The sequence below is a fragment of the Ziziphus jujuba genome, chromosome 1 (genome assembly GCF_031755915.1).
Source record: "Ziziphus jujuba cultivar Dongzao chromosome 1, ASM3175591v1".
NCBI lineage: Eukaryota > Viridiplantae > Streptophyta > Magnoliopsida > Rosales > Rhamnaceae > Ziziphus > Ziziphus jujuba.
In genome coordinates this window covers 29,071,188-29,079,962 of record NC_083379.1, presented here as the reverse complement: position 1 = coordinate 29,079,962, position 8,775 = coordinate 29,071,188, and positions in this window count along the sequence as shown.

The window sequence follows — 8,775 nt, the reverse complement described above, 5'->3', positions numbered from 1 at the left end:
GCCTCAAATTAGCATATACCCCTTGCACCCACGGCCATGAAAATTGTAGGTTCAAAACACTCCACTTTTCGTACAGATTAGAGAAAAAATTAGCTTATAGAAAGAGAATTTGAGGCATTCTAACTATGTTGACACCTCACAAAAAACCAACAATTCACAAGCTAAAATGGAATTAAAATATAAAAACAAATAATAATTAAAAAAAAAAGGATACAAAAAGATGCTTTTAAAAGAAGCTATCTAATATAAAAAATCCTGTATAAAAGGAAGCCAGTATAAACCTCTCATTTGGCATCATTAAAGCCCCTAAGAGTAAATATCCCATTGAGGAAAACCTTCTTGGAAAAAAAAAATTACCAAATATCCAAGCTAAAACATAAGCCTATAAACCATGAGGATTAGATAAACCTAAAACTACAAGTTCTTCATATATCGTCCTCATGAGCTTTAAGACAATTATTTAGTAAATTAACTAACCAAACATCCTTCTCAACTAAAATAACAACTTGAACAAACAATCTGCTACCATATTTCTTTCCTTATGGATATGAGATACTCTAAAAGCAATTCAAAAAAGGGGTTAACATGATATAGACCTCTATGCTTTACCCTTATTTCAAAAACTACTCTGTGATTTTAAACAATTCAACTCTTCTCTTTCTGTAGTTAATTTCTGCAATATAGATATATATATATATATATATATATCTCCTAAGTAGCACCATAAAATGACTTAAATGTCTTTTCAAATTAAAAACTAATTTAATAATTACTTATATATTTAATATTATATACACCCTTATATTTACTACTATTTTGGCAAATACCATGATAAAAAAAAAAATAGTTATTTAATTTTACCACACTATTCTCATATTTTGTTACAAAATCTTACTTCAATTTTTTTTCTTTTGTTTTATTATGTATATAAATATATTTAGATATATAAAATTTGGTAAATACATAAATAAACATATTTACCATAAAAAATAATTTTGTTACTTTACGATAACAAAATTTGATTAAATATTTTGCATAATTATTTTTTTTCTATTTTCTATTATGTGTATATATTTATAAATTTTAAATTTGATTTATAGCAAAGCATTTTATTTTTTAAAATTCTTTCCTATTTTTACCCAAAAAAATATATTTTTATTGCTTTATAACTAAAATACATTATTCACAAAATATAGAACAAAAATTGAATTAAAAAAAGAAAAAAGAAAAAAGTATATGAGCCTTAATGTTGATTCTTCTTCTTCTTCTTCTTCTTCTTTATCTTTTCAATACAACCAAACAAGGATCTCATGGTTCGCATACCGGTACAAACCCAGCATAAGATTTGCAATCTGTAGAAAAAAAAAAGAGAAAAAAAAGGAAAAATAGCAAATAGAAGACCAATTTGCAAAAATTAAACTAATTTTCATTGATCCAAAAAAAATCAATTTCAATTTCAATAATTCAAAATTCTTCGAAAAACAAAACCAAAAAAGCATGAGGTTTTGCAGGATTATCGCATCTGGAATAGCTTCCTTGACGAGCTTCATGTTTTGAAGCCAAAATCAAGTAATGACAAGCTTTTCAGGCCAAACCCACAAGCACTTCAAAAATGAATTCCAACATAAAAACAAAGTTAAACCACACCATTTTCAACAATCCAGAAACATAGCCAAACACTCTCTCCTCTCCAATTTCCCTTCTTTGTAATTCTTCATCCAATTTATTGCTAAAATACCTATGGTAGGGAAGGCATTCTCATTTGTCTACCTTTGTATTGCAACGACAGTAGTAATTGGGGAATCAGTGGTAATTATTTAGTGGTTAAGGTCGATGGAGGCTTTATGCTAGTAGCCAACTCCATGACAGTTGTGAATGAGGCATGAGAACTTTAGGTGTTTGAGGAAGATGGAATTGCAATGCTTGGACTTAACTAATTAAGTGTCAATGGGATTCTTGAACCGATCAAAAAAAAAAAAAAAATAGAAGGGATGGAAATCAAAAAGAGAGAAAATAAGAAAATAGGGTTTATAAAAGACCTAATATATATATATATATATATATAAAGGATTAGGAGATTTCCATTTAAAAAAAAAAAGGAATCAGAATAGGGGAAAATGAAAATGTTTAAGTCTTGACTTTGATGTAGAAATGGCAATTCGTGTTCACGTATCGGGTTCGTATCCATCTGTTTAACAATCGTATCAAAAATCCTTAATCTAAACCTGATTCGTTTATAATCATGTCAGATACCTAAAATACTAACCCGACCTATTTACAAATAGATCAACACAACTTAAGTCAATTAACACGATTACTTTAATGAGTCGTGTTGACCAGTTTACTTATTAACCTGAATATTAACCTGTTAACCTAAAATTTAACCTATTGAAATTAACTTATTAACCTAAAATTAACCCATTTATTGAAAATTAACCTATTTATTAATATACCTATTCTACTAACTTGAATAGATGTTTTTATATTTGTTTTTAAAAAATTATTAATAGGAAATTACTTTTATAACATTGATAAGTTTTTTAATTTATAATATTTTTTACTTATTAAATATTATATTATGGATAAAATTGTAATCTATAATTAAATTTAAATGGACTGTAATAGATATATAATCGTATTAGATTGAAACTGACATATTTAATAAATAAGTTATAACCGGGTCATTTTCGAGTTAAACGAGTCAACCCCAAAAATAACACGATTAATAATCATGTTAAATGGATTGACCTGATTATGATCCGAACTCATTTATGATAAACTCAAATCCGCTTATTCAGTATCATTTTTTAGTCATGTCACCATATTATTACCCAAATTACTACCCTTACTTCGATGGACCAAGCTATTTCCTTTATGAAAGTTGATCCTAATTTGGATATCTAATGGAAGATTTCTTACCATTTTTATTGGATTGAATATTTTAAGCAATAAAAAATTTCATATTGAAAGAGAAAGGAAGAAGAAGAAAAAGAAGGAGAAAAAAAGAAAAGAGAAAAGATCGAAAAGAGAAGAGGAAGGCAAAAAAAATATATGAAAGAAGATTGGAAGAAAGGATAGAACGTGAAAGGAGAAGAAGATAGGGAAAAAAAAAAAACCAATTTAATTTTTTATTCATTTATAAAATATAATAATATTAAAAAATACATTTATTTTATTTTATCAATATAAAATATACTTCAATGAAGACTAGATAGATTTAGAGCTTTTTAATGATAAATTACTATTATGTCCCCTTTTCAATTAAATTTAATAGAAATTGACTAACAGCAAAAGATGTGGCTGAATTGTTTCAAATAACAGGGTACTTTTTGAAATAGAGATAAAACATAGAAATTGCATATGATATTATCCTTTGAAGAAATATATTCCAAGTATAGATACAATCGAGATTGAATTTTCCAAGGTAATTTAATGACCATAGCTTGAAAAATTGTATCATTAATATAGAATCATTCTCAAGCAAGATAAAATTCCAAAAGAAAGATTTAACAAATCAAACAGCCCTTACCATAGCCCATAATTTAGTCTTAAAAGAAGAGATCAAGCTGATAAGACATGCAAAGCAACCCTTAATAAAACCTCTCAATGTCTTGAAAATCCCTCCCCAAGCTACCGAACCTGGACAAACTGCTATTGCACCAATTGTCTTAACCTTGATCCAATCTAATTTCAGAGCCAACTATATTACTGAGACAACCTTAAGAGCTTTCAAATAAAGACTACCAATATTCAACCGCTTTTAAATTTATAAGTTTGATATATTATTTTGCATATGGCCAACCTTAAAATAGAAGCTTCATTTATTGCTTTTTGAATGAAGACTAGAGATCTGTAAAAGAGAACCTACTTGTTTTCAAAATAAATGCTATATCTGGCAAACTAAACCACTAAAAAGATATCTATAATACTTGCCTTCCAAAGACAATGAATTTGAGTACTAAAATTATGGTCAATACAATGTAAAAACACCTTCAAAACCATCCCATACAAGCTTAAAGACAAAAATATAATTCAAATAATTCTATAAATATTGAGTATAACGACAATGTAAAAACAAGTGAGTAGCATATTTAGACCATTTATAACAAAGAGAGCAGCAAGAACATAGATGAAAACCCACTTTCTCGAGTCTATCATCTGTAATGTGTCAATTTAAAAAATAACCTTTAATAGGGAATAAACCAGCAAGGGTGTATATATTTGTACCATATTTGTTTTGTCCAATAAGATATAATAACAAACTTATTCATCAAAAAATTATAAAGAGCTTTACAAGATAAATTAATTGAGGAGGAAAGCATCCAAGCAAGCTTGTTAGGATCAGTAAACATAATAGTCTTAATGTAGAAATTGCTATTGAAAACCCAAAAGCAAAATTAGAGAAAGTAAAAATTAGGCAAAATTGGAGAAATTGCTATTGAACAGAGACCAATCCCCACTACCATCTAAGAAGTAAAAATTAGAGAATTTGGATCTTATGGGTTAATGGAAGAAATCATCATACAAGTAAAAGTAGCAATCCAATTATCTTTCCAAAACTTTACCTTATAATGCTGACTCACAAGCCATTTACAACCCTTAATGATAGCATTATAATTAGCCCAAAGGAAAGGCTAAAATAAAATGGAACATAATATTTTTTATATAATATAATTTAGGCCAATACGATTCTTTAAGAAACCTAAAACCATAGTATCCTTGACAAGAAAACTCCACATCAATTTCTTAATTAAAGCATAATTAAAAGTCTTTATATTACACATGCCTAGGTGACTTGCTTTAATTGAAGAACAACAAGTATGCTAAGAGAATTTAATAGCCTTTTAAGTTATAATAGAACTTGTTCATGTCATTTAAAAGTCGGCTGGGCCATTTATATATCATAAATGAATGAATGAATGAACATGGATGAGATTACCAATTTAATTAAGCTTTTGGAATCAATGGTAATTCAACATGGCATCAAAGTCAGAAATCCAAGAGGTTCTGAGCTCAAAACTTAACAACTCCACTCAAAATAAATAATAAATTAAAAACAAATGTAAAAATCTAGAAAAAAGCCCAAAAGAAGCGGGCTTACATTTGAGGGATAGTGTTAGAGAAAAATATAAATCAAATGAAAGCCCACATTCCATAAACTTAAACTTTTTAGATAAATGGTAATTCAACAAGGTATCAGAGTCAAAGATTCAAAAGTTCCTAAGTTCAAAACTCAACAACCCCATTCAAAATAAATAATAAATTAAAAAACACATGTAAGGACTCAAAAAAAACCCAAAAGAGGCGGACTTACATTTGAGGGAGAGTGTTAGAGGAAAAATATAAATAAATAAATTAAAAACATATGTAAGGAGCCAAAAAAAAAACCTAAAAGAGGCGGGCTTACATTTAAGGGAGAGTGTTAAAGAAAAATATAAATAAAATGAAAGTCCACCTTTCATAAGCTTAAACTTTTGGGATCATTGGTAATTCTAAATAAATCTGTTCTGCCATGGGTAAACCTTTACCTTGCTAAGTTGAAAGTCCAAAATCTTACGAGCTATAAGTTTTAAGTGCAATGTTTTAGGTTTACCTTTGAAAAGTGAATCACCAAGATATAAAATAGAAGGGAGCCCATCTTTATTTTAGAAATTCTCAAAATAATACAAGAGAGAAGGATGTTTTTGCTGAAATAGACATGAGACTTTGCCTAATTAATGAACTGTCTAAAGCTAGTAGATGCTACTATAATCATTAAGCACTTTTGTAATATTTTTAATGTTACTTATTGTACCTTTGCAAAAAAAAAGAGACATTATTAGTATGCAAAAGGTGCAAAGTGACACCAACATTACTAGAACCTGATATAGGTAGCAACTTCTTGCTTGAAACCAGGTCAGAAAATGCTCTAGTCAAATAGTTTTTAGTAATCCCAAATAACAGTGGGGACAATAAGGCTTTTTGAGGACATCAAGGAAGAAATAAAAATAACCAACCGAAGGACCATTAATAATGAAAAAGATCCTAATCAGCTAAAAGATTCGAAAATTCTAACTACGGAACATCTTAGAGAAACCAAATTTTCAAAGAATTGTTAAGATAAAACTCCATTGAAAAGAATCAAAGGCTTTATTAACATTAATCTTGATGGTGACATTACCTCCATAGCTCTATCAATCCACCAAATTCACCCTTTTAGAAAACCAATTATGCATTCTTCTACATTACATCTCTTTATAAACTCAAATTGGTTCAAAGATAAAATTTTGCTGGTAGTCCTAGCTAGATGATTTGCTAAAACCTTGGAAATAATTTTCTAAAGGAAAATATCCATAACTATGGGTCAAAACTAATCAATCAAAATAGCTTCTTGAGTATTCAAAATTCAAATCAATAGTGGAATTAAAACTTTTATGTAAAAAACTTGCTTGGAAAAAAAAAAAAAAAAAGCAATATGCTTCACATACTTTAGTCATAATAATGTCCCAACATGTCTTGTAGAAGATTCTTGGAAAGCCATTTTACCCCAAAGCATTATTGGGAAAAAATCGTCCCCTTAGTTTCTTCAAATGAAGGAATAGCAGTGAAAAAAAGATTTTCATGTTCAGTAACTAAATTAGGGATCATATCCTTCACACTAGTAAAAGAACTCTCACCCTCCTCATTTGAAAAAAGATTTTGGTAAAATCTAAAACTATGCTAGCTAATGATGATACTATCACTGCCCATCTCATCATTAATAGAAATAAAGCTTCAAGCATGTTGAGATTTTTCAATTTTCTACAAGGAGTGAAAGTATTTGAGTTTTATCGCCATTTTCTAACCACTTTGACTCTACATTAATCCTTAAATATCATTTCTTGCTTTAATAAAAGATCATCAAAAATAGAGTAAGCCATGATTTCTTTGGAAAATAGAGCCTCAAAGAAACCTTTAATTTAAGATATGTTTTGAACCTCACCTAGCCACACTATAGCCAAATCAATGGCCAAAGAAATATTGCAAAAAGTCTCTTTATTCCATAGCTTCAAAACAATCTTAAGTCATGTAAGCTTTACAATGACTTTCCATAAAGAATTCCTATAAGCTAGTTCTTACCACATCATTTGAACCAAAGAAAGGAACCCCATATAAGTAGTTCAAGCAAAGATAAACCTAAAAGGCTAGGGATCCAAGACTAATTTGTTTCTAAGGAAATGAGCAAGGGATGATGGTTAGAATTATGTTTAGGCAAAACTGAGCAAGATATAGCGGTACAACCCTCTAGACATCTATTAGAGTGAAAAACTCTATCAAGTTTTCTTTCTACATAAAAGAGTAAACCCTTAACAAAAAGAAGGTTGGAAGAATCTATGGCATTTCAGTATTCATCATAAGAGAGGTGATGAGAAGGCTTAATCATTTTTTCATGAGGTCCCATGATGACATTAAAGTCTCTAAACATAACTTATGGATTAGTAATTTGTTATAATGATTAAAAAAAAGACTTTTTTAATTAATTCCTTTTATGTATATCCCCATTCTTTTCAAAATTCTTTTCTTTGAAAAAAAAAAAGAAAAAAAAACTTTTCTTTTGTGCTATTGTTCTTTATTCTCTTTTTTTCTTATAAAAAAAAAGAGGAATTATTATTCTTGTAAATAATTTTGTTCTATATATTCTTATTAGGATAAATTTATTTATATTTACTTGTTACAATCCTTTCTAAAAGCAAATCTAATTTTATTCTCAATAACGATATTTTTAGTTTTAGGCTTGGTCAATCTAATAATCTAAAAGTTATCATTTTTTAAAAAATAATTTAAAAAATTATCATTACTAATTGTTGTTAATAGATTGTTCAAGATAATAATATAAAAGAATAAAATAAGATCTAATTTGGATTTTTTTTTTTGTTATTAAAACATATATCTCAAAAACAGAAATAAGCAAATAAACATATGTTAAACTGAAACCAATATGTATAATCCAACACCAGGTAAAAATTTAAAAAGAAACAAAAAATTTTATTTTATTTTCTTTTTGGCAGTCTTTTTTTTTTTTCCCCTCTTTTATTAAAAAAAAAGGAAGAAGTATTTTATTTTATTTTTTTTCCAGGGTGAATTTTCGGTAGGAGAAGTAGCTTACATAATGAAGAAGGGAAGGATATATGGCGTTCATTCTGTCCCACATTTGGGACTACGCTTGGTCATTTCACCCACAAGGCTTTTCTTTTTGCTTCATACTATATTTATCTTCTTCTTCTTCTTTTTTTTTTTTTTTCTGATAAAGTATTTTTATCTACTTTCATCATTATTATATTTCTTCTCTACTCTCCGTTTTTCCTTGTAATAATTCTCTTTATCTTTTAACCATTTTCATACGCTTAATAGAATATGGAATTCAATATAATGATATCGATTTAATGTAAATCACCTACTTATATCATACCAGACTGCAGAATACTATAATTTAAGGTTTTCTTTTTTTTTTTTTTTAAACAAAAAAATGTGTCCTTATTTCTTTTTTATTGTTTTTAAAAAAACAAAATTGCAATTTTTTTAATTAAGAATATACCTTTTGCGCCTTGACTGAATTAAATTCTTAAATCTGAAATCCATTAAAACCGTTATCCAAATGCCATTAATATGCCAATGATTTTTGTTTTTTTTTTTTTTTTGGGGCATATTTTTTGGTTTGGACAAATACGCCAAATCCAACACGAACACATATCTGGACATGTGTTTAACATATGTTGCGGGTATAGAAAAATAAGGGTGAACAGAATCCAGAGGAAC